Source organism: Cervus canadensis, chromosome X (assembly GCF_019320065.1).
Source record: "Cervus canadensis isolate Bull #8, Minnesota chromosome X, ASM1932006v1, whole genome shotgun sequence".
Classification (NCBI taxonomy): domain Eukaryota; kingdom Metazoa; phylum Chordata; class Mammalia; order Artiodactyla; family Cervidae; genus Cervus; species Cervus canadensis.
In genome coordinates this window covers 144,799,916-144,815,081 of record NC_057419.1, presented here as the reverse complement: position 1 = coordinate 144,815,081, position 15,166 = coordinate 144,799,916, and the positions used below count along the sequence as shown (strand labels likewise).

The following is a 15,166-nucleotide window of genomic DNA, read 5'->3' as shown; positions in this document are numbered from 1 at the left end:
TTCTTTTTTCTTTTTAGAATAAAGTTTCTTAAAGGCAATGCTTCTGGCCCCAGGGACCAGTTGGTGATGTCTGAAACCTTTCTCGCTATCCCAGCAGGGGAAGTGCTCATGGCACCTGGGGTGAGGGTCGGGGTGCAGCTGGCCCCCTGAGACGTGGGATGCCCCACAGCTCAGATCAGCTGGTTTATCTAAAACGTCCACAGCGCCCTGTCTTAGAAAGAGAGCATCCCGCTCTTCCTCCAGAAGTTCGGATGAAACGGGGCTTAGAGTTCATTTTTGCTGTGTAGTGCTGGGTGGGAAAGCCCATAGATATAACTGATAGTTCATTCACACTTTGGGAAATACACTGTGTACATGATGTGGTGGGTCTCGTGAACTGCTGTCCGACTGGAGACCACAAGTCCCTCTTCCCCAGGCGTGGGAGCTGACTGACCATGGGTCTCATGTGTGTGCAGATCATCCAGACACATGGAGGAGCCGTGGACCCCACGTTCTCGAGCCGCTGCACCCACCTGCTCTGCGAGAGTCAGGTCAGCGGGCTGTTCACACAGGTGAGGGCTCAGCTCTTCTGGGACTGGGGGACTCTGAGAGATGCTGGGACGGTCATGCTTGGAAAGGTCTTTCTCCCACCTCTGAAGACAGGAAACCACTTCTCACTGGTTTCCATCCACCTTTGGCGTGTGGACACCTCTGGCCCCTGGCTTCTCTGTCTGTGAGGACTGGGGAGGAAAGGCAGGTTCCCAATGAGGGGGAGGTGGACACTGTCCGCCCCGGCAGGGCCACCCGAGCATGGAGCGGCGGGAGCAGGGTCGCTCGGAGCTGCTGACAGGCAGCTCCCCCTCGGGGCGGCCTGCGCTCATCCCCTCAGGGCTCATTTCTGTTCTTCTCTGATGGGTTCTTGTTCATAGACTGACTGCTGTTAGTGTGTATGTGGTACATGGCCTCTGAGAAATGCCTGGTGAAGAGCACGTAGGGGTCATCCCGCGGTTAACTTCAGGGGCAGTTACGTTTTCATAACTCGTTGTGTTCTCACGGGGCAATTTGAATTCTGATGATCGGGAGTGTCATCTCTTTCCATGATTAAAGTCATTTCCTGGGCTGTCAGCTCTCCTCCCCGTGGTCGGCTCTTGTTCCTGTGTTTCAGGTTGTGTTCAAGTTAACCTGTGACGCTGTTGTAGTTTATTAACTTAGTAAATTGAGTGCTAAGCTCCTGAAATTCCTATATTTATTGGACTTCCAGTAAAAATGACCTTGTAGTTACACAGTTCTGTATGTCACCTGCAGTAAAGCCCCCAACGACCGGCCCGTATTGTTGTGTTTGCAGGCGATAAAGGAGAGGAAGAGGTGCATCACGGCACGCTGGCTGAACACGGTCCTGAAGAAGAAGAAGCTGGTGCCACCCCATCGGGCCCTGCACTTTCCACTGGCCTTCCCACTGGGGGACAAGCCGTGCTCCCAGCATGTAAGGCTCTCCCTGCCTCCCTGAACAGAACCAGCATCTTGTTTCCTTCTCTGTCCCCCTGTCACAGTCTCAGCTTCCTGACATTTAACAGGTTCCCCCAAGTCTTTGACACTGTTTAATAAATGCCTACGCCCTGGTGGCTCCTGCCTGCAATGCAGGAGACCCGGGTTCAATCCCTGGGTTGGGAAGATCCACTGGAGAAGGAAATGGCAACCCACTGCAGTATCCTTTTCTGGAAGATCCCATGGACAGAGGAGCCTGGAGGGCTACAGTTCATAGGGTCGCAGAGTCAGACAGGACTGAGCGACTTCACTTTCACTTTACAATTAAGCGTCTGACACCAGAAGTGGCCACAGCTGGGCGGACATCATCTCCTGTCGGTTCTCCCTGTCAGATGAGCCCAAAACCGGGATCAGTAAGAGGAACTGACCAATATTCGTAGGCTTAGTAAAATAACTTCATTAACATGATCGGAACAGTGTCATGCTAACACAGGAAGGCATTCTCCATTTGGTATGTTTGCTTTCCGTCCCCCCTTGCTGTCTCATGTGCAGCATTGTCAGCAGTGACAGCATTCTCAGAGGTGATGTCGCCAAGTGCCCCTCAATGCCGGAGGAGGAATGGAAACACATGTGTCTGTAGCGCAACCAACAGGGAGAAGAAAGAGTCACACTAACTGGGTTAAACCATCATTACATCTTGACCTTACTGGACCTTTCCCCCCCAGATTATCTCCGTGACTGGGTTCGTCAACAGCGACAGGGACGACCTGAAGCGAATGGTGTACCTGGCAGGTGCCAAGTACACGGGCTACCTGTGCCGCAGCAACACCATCCTCATCTGCAGAGAGTAAACGCAGCCACCGCCACGTCCGCCCTCAGCCTGCTTGGCACCACTCTGGGTCCCTCAGTCAGCCAGGGTTCCATCTCTGCCCGCACAGGGCCTCTAAGGGTCCCTCAGTCAGTCGGGGTTCTGTCTCGGCCTGCACAGGGCCATTCTGGATCTCTCAGTCTGTCAGAGTTCCATGGTGGACATCAGAGTCTGTTGAAAGAATGGCAGTGATATTTGTCGTAATGTTAGCAGAAGAAGGAAAGCATATGATTAAGGAGGCTGCAGTCAAATTAGGTGACAGTGGTGAGGTGAAAGCAGGGTGGGCGATGACCTCATGATCACATGGACACCTCCTTACAGCCCGATCAGCTCTGCAGAACCGTCCCTGCCATGTCCAGTGTGAGCAAGTGTGGGCTGGTTTGTGTTAACAGAAGTACAAATTTGAACGCCGATAACTCTAATGAATGTGTTTTCTCTCCCCCCGACCCCAACCAAAAAAGACCAGCTGGTTTAAAGTACGAGAAAGCCAAAGAGTGGCAGATCCCGTGCGTGAATGTCAAGTGGCTGGGGGACATCCTGCTGGGGAACTTCGAGGCCCTGCAGCAGACACAGTATGGCTGCTATACCACCTTTGGCCTGCAGGACCCCTTCGCCCCGACCCCACACCTGGTGGTGAACCTTCTGGGTAAGCAGGCCAACTCCCTGTGGCCGTGGGCTGGGGCTCCAGACACCGCTCTTGGCTTCAGGGTCACGTCGGTTTTTATCTCCTCTCCTGTTTCCTCTCCACGCTGTCTCCCACAGCACTGAGCCCAGACGTTTTGTTGGCTTGTATTCTTGTTTGCTTTTTTTAAATGGACTCTCAGAAGTGGAAGGAACACTAGAAAGCCTTTTGATCTTGTCTTTCAAGCCAGCTCTCAGTTAACTTGCTCTGTGAGAAACGGCACCCCCCGCCCCCCACTTTCTGCTGCACAGATCCCGAGGAAGGCCCACTGCCCTGACTGTACACCAGATGGTGCTTAACCCCATTTACCCACCTGAGCGTCACTCCAGGAAGTGGTCGCTCGAACGCTGCTTTAACATGTGCTCCCATGAAGGAGCCCGTCCAGTTCTGGTCCTAAAGGTCTCAGTCGCAAGAAATCCCTTTCTGGTTTTGAGCCACAGCCAGCCTGCTTCCCTGGGACAGACCTGGCTATGACGTCCACTCTGAAGCCGTGGTGCAGACGCCAGGCCCTTCCTCGGTGGACACGTGTCCTTGAGGGCCCAGCCGGGCCGCCGCCCCCACGTGCTGTGCTCCTCACAGTCAGTTTCTAGGACGCCAGACCACGGGGCTCCCGGAACTGTCTGGGGTTCAGCACATGCGGGTGGGTGGTGCCTGCACTGGGCCACAGGCTGCTGGTTTGCTCAGCTTGGTCTCGTACGGAACACTCGGCCCCCACCAGGCTTCCCTGTAAACTCAGGAATAGTCCTTACGGTCCCCTTGTTGGAGGCCATCACCCGAGCTGCTGCGTGTCCAGGATGACCCACACCTGGAGAGGCTTCTCATTTCTGCTATTATTGATACACTTCCATTTTAAATTCTTTATTGGGATACGGTTGGTTCATAATGTTGTGCTAGTTTCAGGTGTGTTTCATAGAATCGAAGATATTCTACCTCCCTCCAAGAAGTTACCACCGGAACTGACCCCTTTTGTGCTTTTCACTGGATTTGAGTCTGTTCAAGTTCAAGAGTACATAAAGGTGAAATTTCCTTCTATTTCGCATAAGGATTTTTAGGAATGTTCCTTTTTGTTTATATTTGCTTTAGGCTAGCAGTTTTATTAGGTTACCATGTAATTAGGAATATCATGTTGTAACGTTGTTCATCGTGTTTATTTATAAACTGCGTCATCATTACATCGTTGCTTTCCCGCCTCATTATTGCTGCTACTTCCTCCTTAGACGCTTTCTTTCTTGTTAGGACGACTCAGGTGAGGAGACCAAGAGCAGTCTTGTAATCACACATTAGCAAAGCCGCGCAAATATCATTTTCATAAGGGCATTAGCTTACGAGAGTAGCTGTGCCCCTTCAGGTTTCCTAAATGAACCCACCATCTTCTCAAGACTTGTTCTCTCTGGTGGGGCGGGCCCAGGGGTCACAGGTGTTTTTGTATTTATTTACATAAATGCACTTCTGGAAGTAACACCAGGAGGGATTGTGGGCTTGTGTCTGGGGAGGGAATGGTTAAAATATAGTTGACCTGTATCACAGGGATTCAAACATTTCCCTTTATTTTTTTTAAAGGAAAAGAAATAATTATAAATGCTACCATAAAATTATTTTTTACTTTTAAAATTGGGTATGAAGAGATCATCTTTTACACGTCTATGTCTTAAGTCGATTTTTATGTCATCATTTCTTAGAGACTGTGTCTTAACGTGCCTTATCAATACTCACTTCGGCGTAGACAGCCTGGGAGGTTCACTCCTTATGTAGCGAGCCGCCTTGTTCTCAGAGCTTTCTACTTCTTCAAAGGGGTGTCCTCCTGGTGTCCAGTGGAGGTCCTGCTTTAATCTTGACTTGTGTGGCACGGATTAGGGAAATGTACATTGTCACTTCCAGTTTCCACTTTGCTCGCACGGTGGCGTAGGTCTGGCTTCACCGCTTTCACCATTTTGTGCTGCCGAGAGCCCCATTCACGGTCTAGACAAGTCCCGGGTTGAGGCTGGGCGGGCGGCTCTGCAGACCAGATGGTCTCACCTCTGCTCTGTGTTCCCGGCCCTGAGAAGCTCCACATCCTGAGTGGGGAGGTCGCCGAGTCTGCACAGAAGTGCACCCACCTCATCGCCAGCAAGGTGACGCGGACCGTCAAGTTCCTGATGGCCGTTTCCGTGGTGAAGCACATCGTCACCCCAGAGTGGCTGGAGGAGTGCTTCAAGTGCCGCAAGTTCATCGGTAAGTGGCCGAGCCGCACCCTGTGCACTGGATGCCCAGTTAGGAGGGTTTTTGCCTTCAAATTTGTCCCCATTTTCATCCCAGCACACATCAAGTTCATTTTTTAACTCTGTGAATTTAAATGGATAAATAACAAATTTTTTCATGTCCCAGTGAGGCATTTGATATCTGTGCATTTTACTGTGAAATAGGAAGGTTGTGGTAATTGGGGAAGTACTGGGGAAGAGCTCTGTAGCCTTGCCTTCTTCTCCTGATGATACGTCCTGTATGTCATGCTGGCTGTTGAACGGGGTTCCAGGTGTGGGACAGTGAATGGAGCAGGGCCAGGGAGCCCAGGAGTGTCCTGCGAACATGGGGCAAGTGGCCTGGGGGGACAGTGTGGGTCACCAACCCCCAAGACAGGCAGGGGCATCTGTGGTGGGACCTTCATTCCATTGCTCTGTGCCCCCCTCCCACACGCCTCCTGCCAGAGGCTGCATAGGTGGTCCTTGGGTGGTGTCCATGGTGGTCCCTTCTCCGCTCTGCCTGCTGTCACCTGGTGCTGCTCTCGAGTCATCTGTGGGAAGCACTCTGAAGTCTGTAGTTGCTGTTGCTCCTCAACCGACTCTCATTTATCCCCTATTTCCTCACATGTCTCCTTTCTTTCTTGACCATGGGGCTGTCACTGTTTCCATGTCGCCCCGCTGTGACCAGTGACTGCTGGTCTCCTCTCCATTCTTCCCATCAGTCGTGACCACCTGGTAGCTTTTGGCAAAACAAGAGCGTCCTAGACTTGTCTTAGGCTTTTCTGCCCTGGTTCTGGCACCATCATGTCCCAGGGACCCCCCACCCCACCCCCAGTTCCAATCTCAGGGCAGACCTGGGGAGCTGATGGCGCTCAGGCCCATGGGGTCTGCCTATGCCAAGCTGACTCACACAGTGCTTCTCGTGTCTGTCTGTCCGGTTCCAGTCCCACACCACAGGGCTCAGGCTCATCTCTCACTTCCCGTGTCTGTACTCCAGCAGTGAGACGCCTGCTCCTGATGTCCTAAATACATTAGCTTCCTGGACGAGTCCCATGTAGTCAGCCCCCGTTGGCCACCCCTGCCTTCCCACCCCTGCAGCACACTGCCCCCGCCTGGGTTCTGACAGCTTTAAGACTGGATGCTTCCTATCATGGGGGAGGGGTATTTTGACATTTTGTATTTATATCTATATAGTTTGGGACACTAATTGTGTAGGATATTTCTTTCTGGAATACACATGCCCTTTGCACTGCTGTGGAAAGTTTGACTCTTGCCACAACTCCGACCAAGTAAATATAATTCTGCTGCTCCTCTTAGAAACCCAAGGTTGTTGCAGCTACTGTGTTCCTTTCAGTGTCATCTCTCACCTAAACAGGGACTGCTTCCTGTCATCCCTCACAGCTCTTCAGCAGGCACAGCAATGTTCATTCTGCTGTAGAAACTAGCATTTCAAATACATCACTTCATTTAAGTATGTAACTTCATGCATGACAATACTTCTTTGTTCATTTCTTAACTTCATTTTTTAGACATTCTTCTCTTCTTTCACCTAGTGTAGTGCCTTCTTTTTCTGCTGGTGGCTGATGGACTTGCATTTCTAGCAGTTGTTAAATCTCAATGTCTCCTGAGTGACCTGATGGAGTCAGCAACTATGCTCTCTGAGCTGAGAATGGTTTTCTCATTTTTAAGGTATTGTTTTAAAAAGAGAAGGGCAACTGGCAGACCCACAGTGTGACTCAGCCTGACCCTGGACTGTTAGTTTGGTTATGATGATGAAATAAATGGTTTTCTGAACAAGATATATTCATAAGAAGATTAAAACATTTTGTGATCTTTACTTTTTCACAAATTAGGTATTATTTAAAAATTCTTAGATCCTCAAAATCTGGTAAAACCATTCTTTACAAATTGCTGTACATGTTCATGTATAAAAGGAACTTGTTTTTGGTACATCTGTAAAATATGGCTAATTGACTCTCAGCTGGAGTCCAGTGGCTCTGAAGTCATTGGTCCCTGTGAGCACACGCTGGCTGTGAAGCTGGTTCCCGGCCTGGCCCTCCATGCTGGCACTCTTCACCTGGGTCTGGGTTGGGGCGCTGTGGCCCCCCAACAGTGTGAAGTTACAGCTGAGCGGGGAGTGGGGAGCTGCCCAGGGATAAGAGGAGGGTCCATGGACGGCTGTCAGAACATTTGTTCCTAAAAGCTAAGAAACACTGATCCAGGAGGAAGAGTGTCTTTGGCCTGGCTGGCTGTTTTCGGGAGGAAAGTAAATGAAATATAATCGGGGAGACTTACTCATTCACAGGTTTCACAGATGAATGCCAGCACATGGCTCACTGGGGCACCTGGAGCCAGTCACATGTGATGCATCCCAGTGCCACGCACTTTCTAAGGCTGTGCTGTCTTCCTTTTCAGATGAGCAGAACTACCTTCTCCAAGATGCGGAGGCCGAAGTGCTTTTCTCCTTCAGTTTGGAGGAGTCCTTGAGGAGGGCCCATGTTTCTCCGCTTTTCAAGGTACGCCTGGACTGGAGCTCAGATCAGCTGCTGCAGCTGGGCAACCATGACGGAGTGGGCGGCTTACACCCAGAGAGCTGGGCTCTCCCCACTCCCCCTGTGCAGTCAGGCCTCCTCTAGGTTCTGTTCCGGGTCGAAGAGAATCGATACGGGGAGAGATGCATTACAAATAACCCGGGTTCAAAGAGTATGCTATGAATAGTGTATAAGAGATTTACATTTTTATTTTTGCTTTTACCAACTTACATTAATACTATTCTCATAAAATGTATATTCAGCTGGAAAATGGAGACCAATCTTGAGAAAATATTACTGAATACGTGTCTAATAATTCTAAACTACAATGTTTAAATGTTTCTAAGTTAGAACAGTTTGGAAATTTTTTTGTATCAAACAGTGGCTTAGTAGATTAATAGAGGTAATCAGTTTTTCTTTCTTTCTTTTTTTTTTTTACTCTTTAGGAGGCAACTTTGGAATTCAAAGAGATTTTCAGTACTGAGTTAAGAGTACATTACCTAAAATAGTCTGTGTTTTTCTAAATGTTTGAGGAGTTTAAAACAAAATGGTACTTTTGTTACATTTAAGAGTAAAGGTGTTAGAAAAATTTAACCTTCAAAATCATTTTGTAATCCATTTGAGCTTTAGAAATTGTGGAAAATGTTTTTCTTGCTCTTATCACAGAATACTTCATGTCTTACAGGAATTAAAGTTCTAGTCACTTTTTAATAATTATAGGTCACACTTAGCATATGAGAGTGCTTATTTCTGAAATTTCATGTCTGGGTTCACCAGGTCCACTTCAGATTGGGGACTAGGGGGGTCTAGTACTGTGTAGCTCCATTAAATTAGACATTTTGTCAAAATTCTTGGGTAGAATGAAAAATTACACACACTGAAAATTCAGTTTGAAACCAGTACACATATTTTCATTTTTAGGTGAAGTACTTTTACATCACTCCTGGGATCTGCCCAAGTCTATCAACCATGAAAATGATTATGGAATGTGCAGGAGGCAAAGTATTGTCTAAACAGCCATCTTTCTGGAAACTCATGGAACATAAGGAGGATAAGGTACACAGAAGTGTAACACTGTTGAATGCATCAGTGTCATGTATGAGGCTCAATAACCAAGAAGCTGCTTTTCTCTTTCTTAGAGTCTATCAGAAATTTTAATATTCTGTGAAAATGACCCTCACTTGTGTCAAGAATATTTTTCCAGAGGATTAGGTATGTTCATTGCTCTGTTGCGTGTTGGTGTGCATGGGTGCCGGCAGGTGCGTCTGTTTGACAGGTTTTGTCTTTGTTCCTTGCAGATGTTCACAATGCAGAGTTTGTTCTCACTGGAGTGCTCACTCAGACACTGGACTATGAGTCATATCCTTTGGGAAGGTGGTGGGTGGGCCCCTCTCATCGTTAGTGTCAGAGCTGCGTGCGCTCCATGAGCCCACAGATTAGGGCACTATTGCCAGGGTTAGTGATAGAACTGCTGAGAGGCCCATTGAATTTCGTAGGCTGTTCTTCTAGAGTAGGTGCTCTTACATCTTTCCAGGCTCTTTCCCACCCTCCATGTTGAGATCTGAATGCCCATCTGCCCTGCCTTTCCTTGTGGGAGGAAGACTTAGTGTAAAGATTACCTGAGCCATCTGTGGGTGACCTCTTGGGCCTCTCTTCGCGTCTGCAGCCTGAGAGCAGCCGTGTCGTCCTGCCGCAGGCGGTGGCCTGGGCTGCAGGGCCTGGCATGTGCCCTGCAGGAGAAGGGAGGGGCTGATTTTCTGTGGCATGGCTTCGGGCACCTGGGCTCTTTATCTGAACTCGGGAACCTTGTTGGGTGTTGACAGTGGTCCACACTGCTGTGGGAACTTGTTTTCCTCAACACGCCTACATATAAATTTAACCGATGCACGTGCGCTGGTGCCAGGAGCCGCACAGGCCTGCCCTTGGCCCTACTCCCTCAGACGCCCTTGTTTTTCAGCTGCTTTGTTTGAGACAAGTGTTTTTGAGCATGAAGACAAATATATTAAATATGTTGCATCTTATTAAGGTGTGTAATTTTATTCTGAGGAAACATAAATCATGTTTTGTATTATATGAGTTTAAAGAGCCTATGTTAGGTTTTATGATTCATTTGCCAGGTTTTTAAATGTTTTCATAACACTGTTAATGGAACTTTAGCTTCAAATAAAATGATGCAAATAAAGACCTTGCTATCTCTAAATTATAGATGTTAAAGGTTTGAAATATTTTGTACTTTTATTTTTATTTCTTATATTCTTTTCTATTATATTGAAATCTTGCCCACATTTTAAATATATGTACTTTTGAACTTTACTTAGAATTGAGTGATCCTTTATTATGACACATTTTTTTGGTATAGTTTATAGGATTTGCATTAAGCTGGATCACATTTTAAGTAATTTCAAGGCAAAATATTTTCTAGTAGAATTTTTTCCTGTGGAAGTAATTTCTGGAAGGTAGCCATTTCCTATCAAGGTGAGACATAGACTCCTGAGCAGAGCTATGTTCAGAACATTAGCAGTTATTACCACAGGCACAGACTGGCCAGAGTCATTAATACCACAGAAACCCACATCTCTCCTGCTTTTGTTCCAGATATGGTTCTAATACACTTCCTGTCGGGTTGTAGGTACAAAAACGTAAGTGGAGACCATCGTCTTACCAGTGACTACTGACATACAAGTGTGTTTAATATACTACAGGTATTAGTGTGCTCAAGACCAGTGCTGTCACAGAGGTTCAGCCCTGCCCCAATGTCACTGCCCATCAGTGTGCTCCTCAGACACTGAATTTGCCTCCACGGCAACCGCTGAGGTGTCTTCCTAGAAGGAGCTGTAATTGGCTCCAGTCTGTTCTCCAGTTGTGCAATCTGTACAGTTTAATTCCCGAACGCAGTTTAGGTGGAGCACATGCATTAAACACGTTAGGACTTCCACGTCACAGGAGTTGTCAGCATTGCCGTAAGGCTCAGGAGTCGCTTAGTTACGTGGGATGTCCTCCCGGCTCTGACCTGGAGCCACGTGGAGTTAGTCCTGCAAATCACCACTCAGTGTCACAGTTGTGAAGTGAGGCTCCACACCTGCGACCTCACCTGTGCTCTAGGCCCTGGACTGTGGTGACTTTCCCATGACCCGTTTCTTACCATGTGGGCACCCTTAAGTCTCTCAGCACACGTGGATGACACGCTGATGGTCTCCTGGAAACATCAATCTATCAAGCTCTTTAAAACACACCCAGTTGGCACTTACATCTTTAACAGACTATCTCACAATGTGTGTCCTTTTCAGTTCCTACTTTTGTACCTAAGCAAACAAACCTATCTATAGAACTGACTGTCTTCTCACGACCCACAAGTGGAATGAATGTTAATGTGAAAGAATTTAGAATCCACAAGGTCCTGAAAGTACAGAGGAGTTTCATGAGTTGACAGAAAATGTTGATTGCACAGTATTCAGAGTATGGGCCTGCTGCTTATACCCTTGAAGAAAAGTGAACATGATAATGGCATAAAAGCCTCTGGGTAGAGTCTATGCATCTGTTCAGTCTTCAGTGAAGAAAGGGGTTTGTTTAAGCACCATGCAAGTCTGACTGACTTGATTAACCTTTCAGTGAGTGTTTTTTTCAAAAGCTGCCAAGAAATACTCCTTAAAAACTCCAAGACCTGCACAGCTGCTGAACACTGACTTGGAGGATCAGAGGAAATTACATATGAAGATTTAAGAAAAAAAATGATAAAGTAAATCAATTTGTTAGGTTGATTAGGTTATAAAATAAGAAAGGAAGTCTTTCAGTCCTGTTGTTTGGTCTGACTCAAGATTTAGTAGAAGTATAATGTAGACCACATATGTAATTTAAAAATTTCTAGTAGCCACAATAAAAATGCTCTTAGATTTTAGTTTCTATAGTTTAATATACCTGAAGTGTTATTTAATTTGCAAGTAATATTTAAAATTTTTTAAAAAATACTTTAGATTTCACAGCACTTACAGTTCAAAAAGTAGGCTTACATACCCAAGTTATTTTACGTGTAGGGTTTATTTTTTTTAAAGTTAACGTTAACGATGATTGACAGTTGAGCCCATCTTTCACACCAGGCATATGTCCAGTGCATGGTGAGCTGGTGTGGCTGGTCTCCACTGTTTCACTTTGCAAACAGGTGGGAGAAACAGGGATGCCACTGAAAATGGCACACTTGGTATCTGAACAAGCCCAGGATCATATCATACCTTTGTGTAGACAAGTAGGAAACTTTGAATCCAGATGGTAGAACAGAAGGAAATGGAAATCACCTCCTCACACAAATACATCTACACATCTCACAATACCTCCTAGTGGGAAAGCTCAGGCACCAAGGAGCACAAGAAAGTTCTCCACGTAACACCGTAGGATGAAAGGGGGGATAAAAAGGGAAGAAGGACAGGCCCGGCACCCTGGGAAGAAGCTCTGATAGACAGGTTCTGCTCCCCTTGAAAGGCCCCCTCCCAAGCGGAGACCAGCCGGGATGGAGAGGGGGTCTTCAGAGACTTGGAGGAGCATGGAGCAGGCAGAGCAGAGAGCCCAGGAGAGAGGCTCTGTGCTACCTGCACACAATCTCCAGCCTGAGATGCGTGCCTGCTGATTCCTGCAGGACTGACCCAGGGAGAGGACTGCAGTTGGCTGCATGAAGAGCCTGAAGGGCTGGAATGTGGTATGGCCGCAACTGGGGTGGCATGGAAGATGCCCCAGCTGTCGTAGAAGCAAAGCACAGATGTTAAGGGGTGTGTGAAGAGCAGGGCAAGGCCCCCATCAACCTCTTCCTCACTCACCCAGCACAGCACTGGCTCCACGAGCTCTGGGAGCATGCTGGCACCAGCAGGGCCCTTACCCACGGAGGCAGAGCTGAAATCATCCTCCCCATCGCTGTGCCATGGACCAATCTCTACCACTGCCTCTAGCTCTGTCCACTTGGTGCCTGCAGGACACACGAGCAGACAGCGGGGGCTCCCCGGCTGGGACAGGTTGGGCCCAGGCAGCTGTGGGCTTTGTGGGTGTACACGGGGGCCGGGCCAGGCCTGAGCTGCTCCCCGCTTCCATGGCAGGTCCAGGTGCACAACTACTGATTTCAGAGGATCTGCACTGGTGACTTTGTGAGCACAGCACCTGACAGCCACCAAGGCTGCCTGCCTGCACCCCCACAAAGGATGGGGTCCCAAGCAGACCTACACCAAGACAGAGGGTCATAAAAATGTCAGAAGTGAAAGAGATATCTAAAGGAAGTAAGAGGAAAACAAAGGATTCATTACAAGAGAACCCCCACAAGGCTGCCAGCAGATTCCTCTCCAAAATCATTGCAAGTTAGAAGGGAGTGGCAAGATAAATTCAAAGCCCTTAAAGGGAAAACCCCACAGCCTAGGATTCTCTACCGAGGAGGACTATCATTTAGAAGAAAAGGAGAGGAAATTTCTCAGACATGATGCCACAAGATGAACCCCCAGGCCGGAAAGGTATCCAATAAGCCACTGGGGAAGAACAGAGGGCAATTACTAATAACTCTAGAAAAATGAAGACTGGGCCAAAGGGAAAATGACGCTCCATTGATGATGTGTCTGGCAGGAAAGTAAAGCCCAATGCTGTAGAGGACAATAATGCATAGGACTCTGGAATGTTAGATCCATGAATCAAGGAAAATTGGAAGTGGTAAAGCAGGAGATGACAACATTGAACATTGACATCTTAGGAATCAGTGAACTAAAATGGACTGGAATGGGTGAAATTTAATTCAGATGACCGTTATATCTACTACTGTGGGCAAGAATCCCTTAGAAGAAGTGGAGTAGCCCCCATAGTCAACAGAAGAGTCTGAAATGAAGTACTTGGGTGCAATTTCAAAAGTGACAGATGATCTCTGTTTATTTCCAAGGCAAGCCATTCAGTATCACAGTAATCCCAGTCTATGCCCCAACCACTAATCCTGAAGAAGCTGAAGTTGAACGGTTCTATGAAGACCTACAAGACCTTCTAGAATTAACTCCCAAAAAGATGTCATTTTCATCTTAGGGGATTGGAATGCAAAAGTAGGAAGTCAAGAGATAACCTGGAGTAACAGGTAAGTTTGGCCTTGGAGTACAGAATGAAGCAGGGCAAAGGCTAGCAGAGTTTTGCAAAGAGAATGCACCTGTCATAGCAAACACGCTCTTCCAACAACACAAGAGATGGCTTTACATGGACATCACCATATGGTAAATATGAAAATCATATTGATTATATTCTTTGCAGCTGAAGATGGAGAACCTCCATACAGCTAGCAAAAACAATGGTGGCTCATTTCATGAACTCCTTATTGCAAAATTCAGACTTCAGTTGAAGAAAGTAGGGAAAAATGACTAGACCGTTCAAGTATGACCTAAATCAAATCCCTTACGATTATACAGTGGATGTGACAAGTAGATTGGAGGTATTCAATCTGATAGACAGTGCCTGAAGAACTGTTGACAGAGGTTTATGGCATTGTCCAGGAGGTGTTGATCAAAGTGATCCCCAAGGAAAAGGAACATAAAAAGGTAAAATGGTTGTCTGAAGAGGCCTCACAAATAGCTGAGAAAAGAGAAATGAAAGGCAAAGGAGAAAAGGAAAGATATACCCATCTGAATGCAGAGTTCCAAAGAATAGCAAGGAGAGATATGAAAACCTTCCTCAGTGAACAATGCAAAGAAATATAGGAAAACACTATAATAGGACAGACTAGAGATCTCTTCAAGAAAGTTAGAGATACCAAGGGAACATTTCATGCAAAGATGGGCACAGTAAAGGACAGAAACGGTATTGACCTAATAGAAACAGATGATATTAAGAAGAGGTGGCAAGAACACACAGAAGAACTATACAAAAAAAGATCTTCATGACCCAGATAACCACGATGATGTGATCACTCACTTAGAGTCAGACATCCTGGAATGGGAAGTCAAGTGGGACTTAGGAAGCATCACTATGAACAAAGCTAGTGGAAGTGATGGAATTCCAGTTGAGCTATTTCCAATCTTAAAAGATGATGTGAAAGTGCTGCACTCAGTATGCCAACAATTTTTGAAAACTTAGCAGTGGCCGCAGGACTGGAAAAGGTCAGTTTTCATTCCAATCCCAAAGAAAGGCAATGCCAAAGAATGCTCAAATGACCACACAATTGGACTCATTTCACAAGCTAGTAAAGTAATGCTCAAAATTCTCCAAGCCAGGCTTCAACAGTGCATGAACTGTGAAATTCCAGGTGTTCAGGCTGGATTTAGAAAAGGCAGAGGAACCAGAGATCAAATTGCCAACATCCACTGGATCATAGATAAAGCAAGAGAGTTACAGAAAAAAACGTCTCCTTCTGCTTTATTGACTGTGCCAAAGCCTTTGACTGTGTGGATCACAACAAACTGTGGAA

The 15,166-nt window shown here is 46.9% G+C and overlaps 1 pseudogene; it reads left to right on the top strand.

Annotated features, from left to right (window-relative positions):
- LOC122435794 overlaps positions 1–15,166 on the top strand; it is a 115,295-nt pseudogene that overhangs the window by 2,647 nt on the left and 97,482 nt on the right.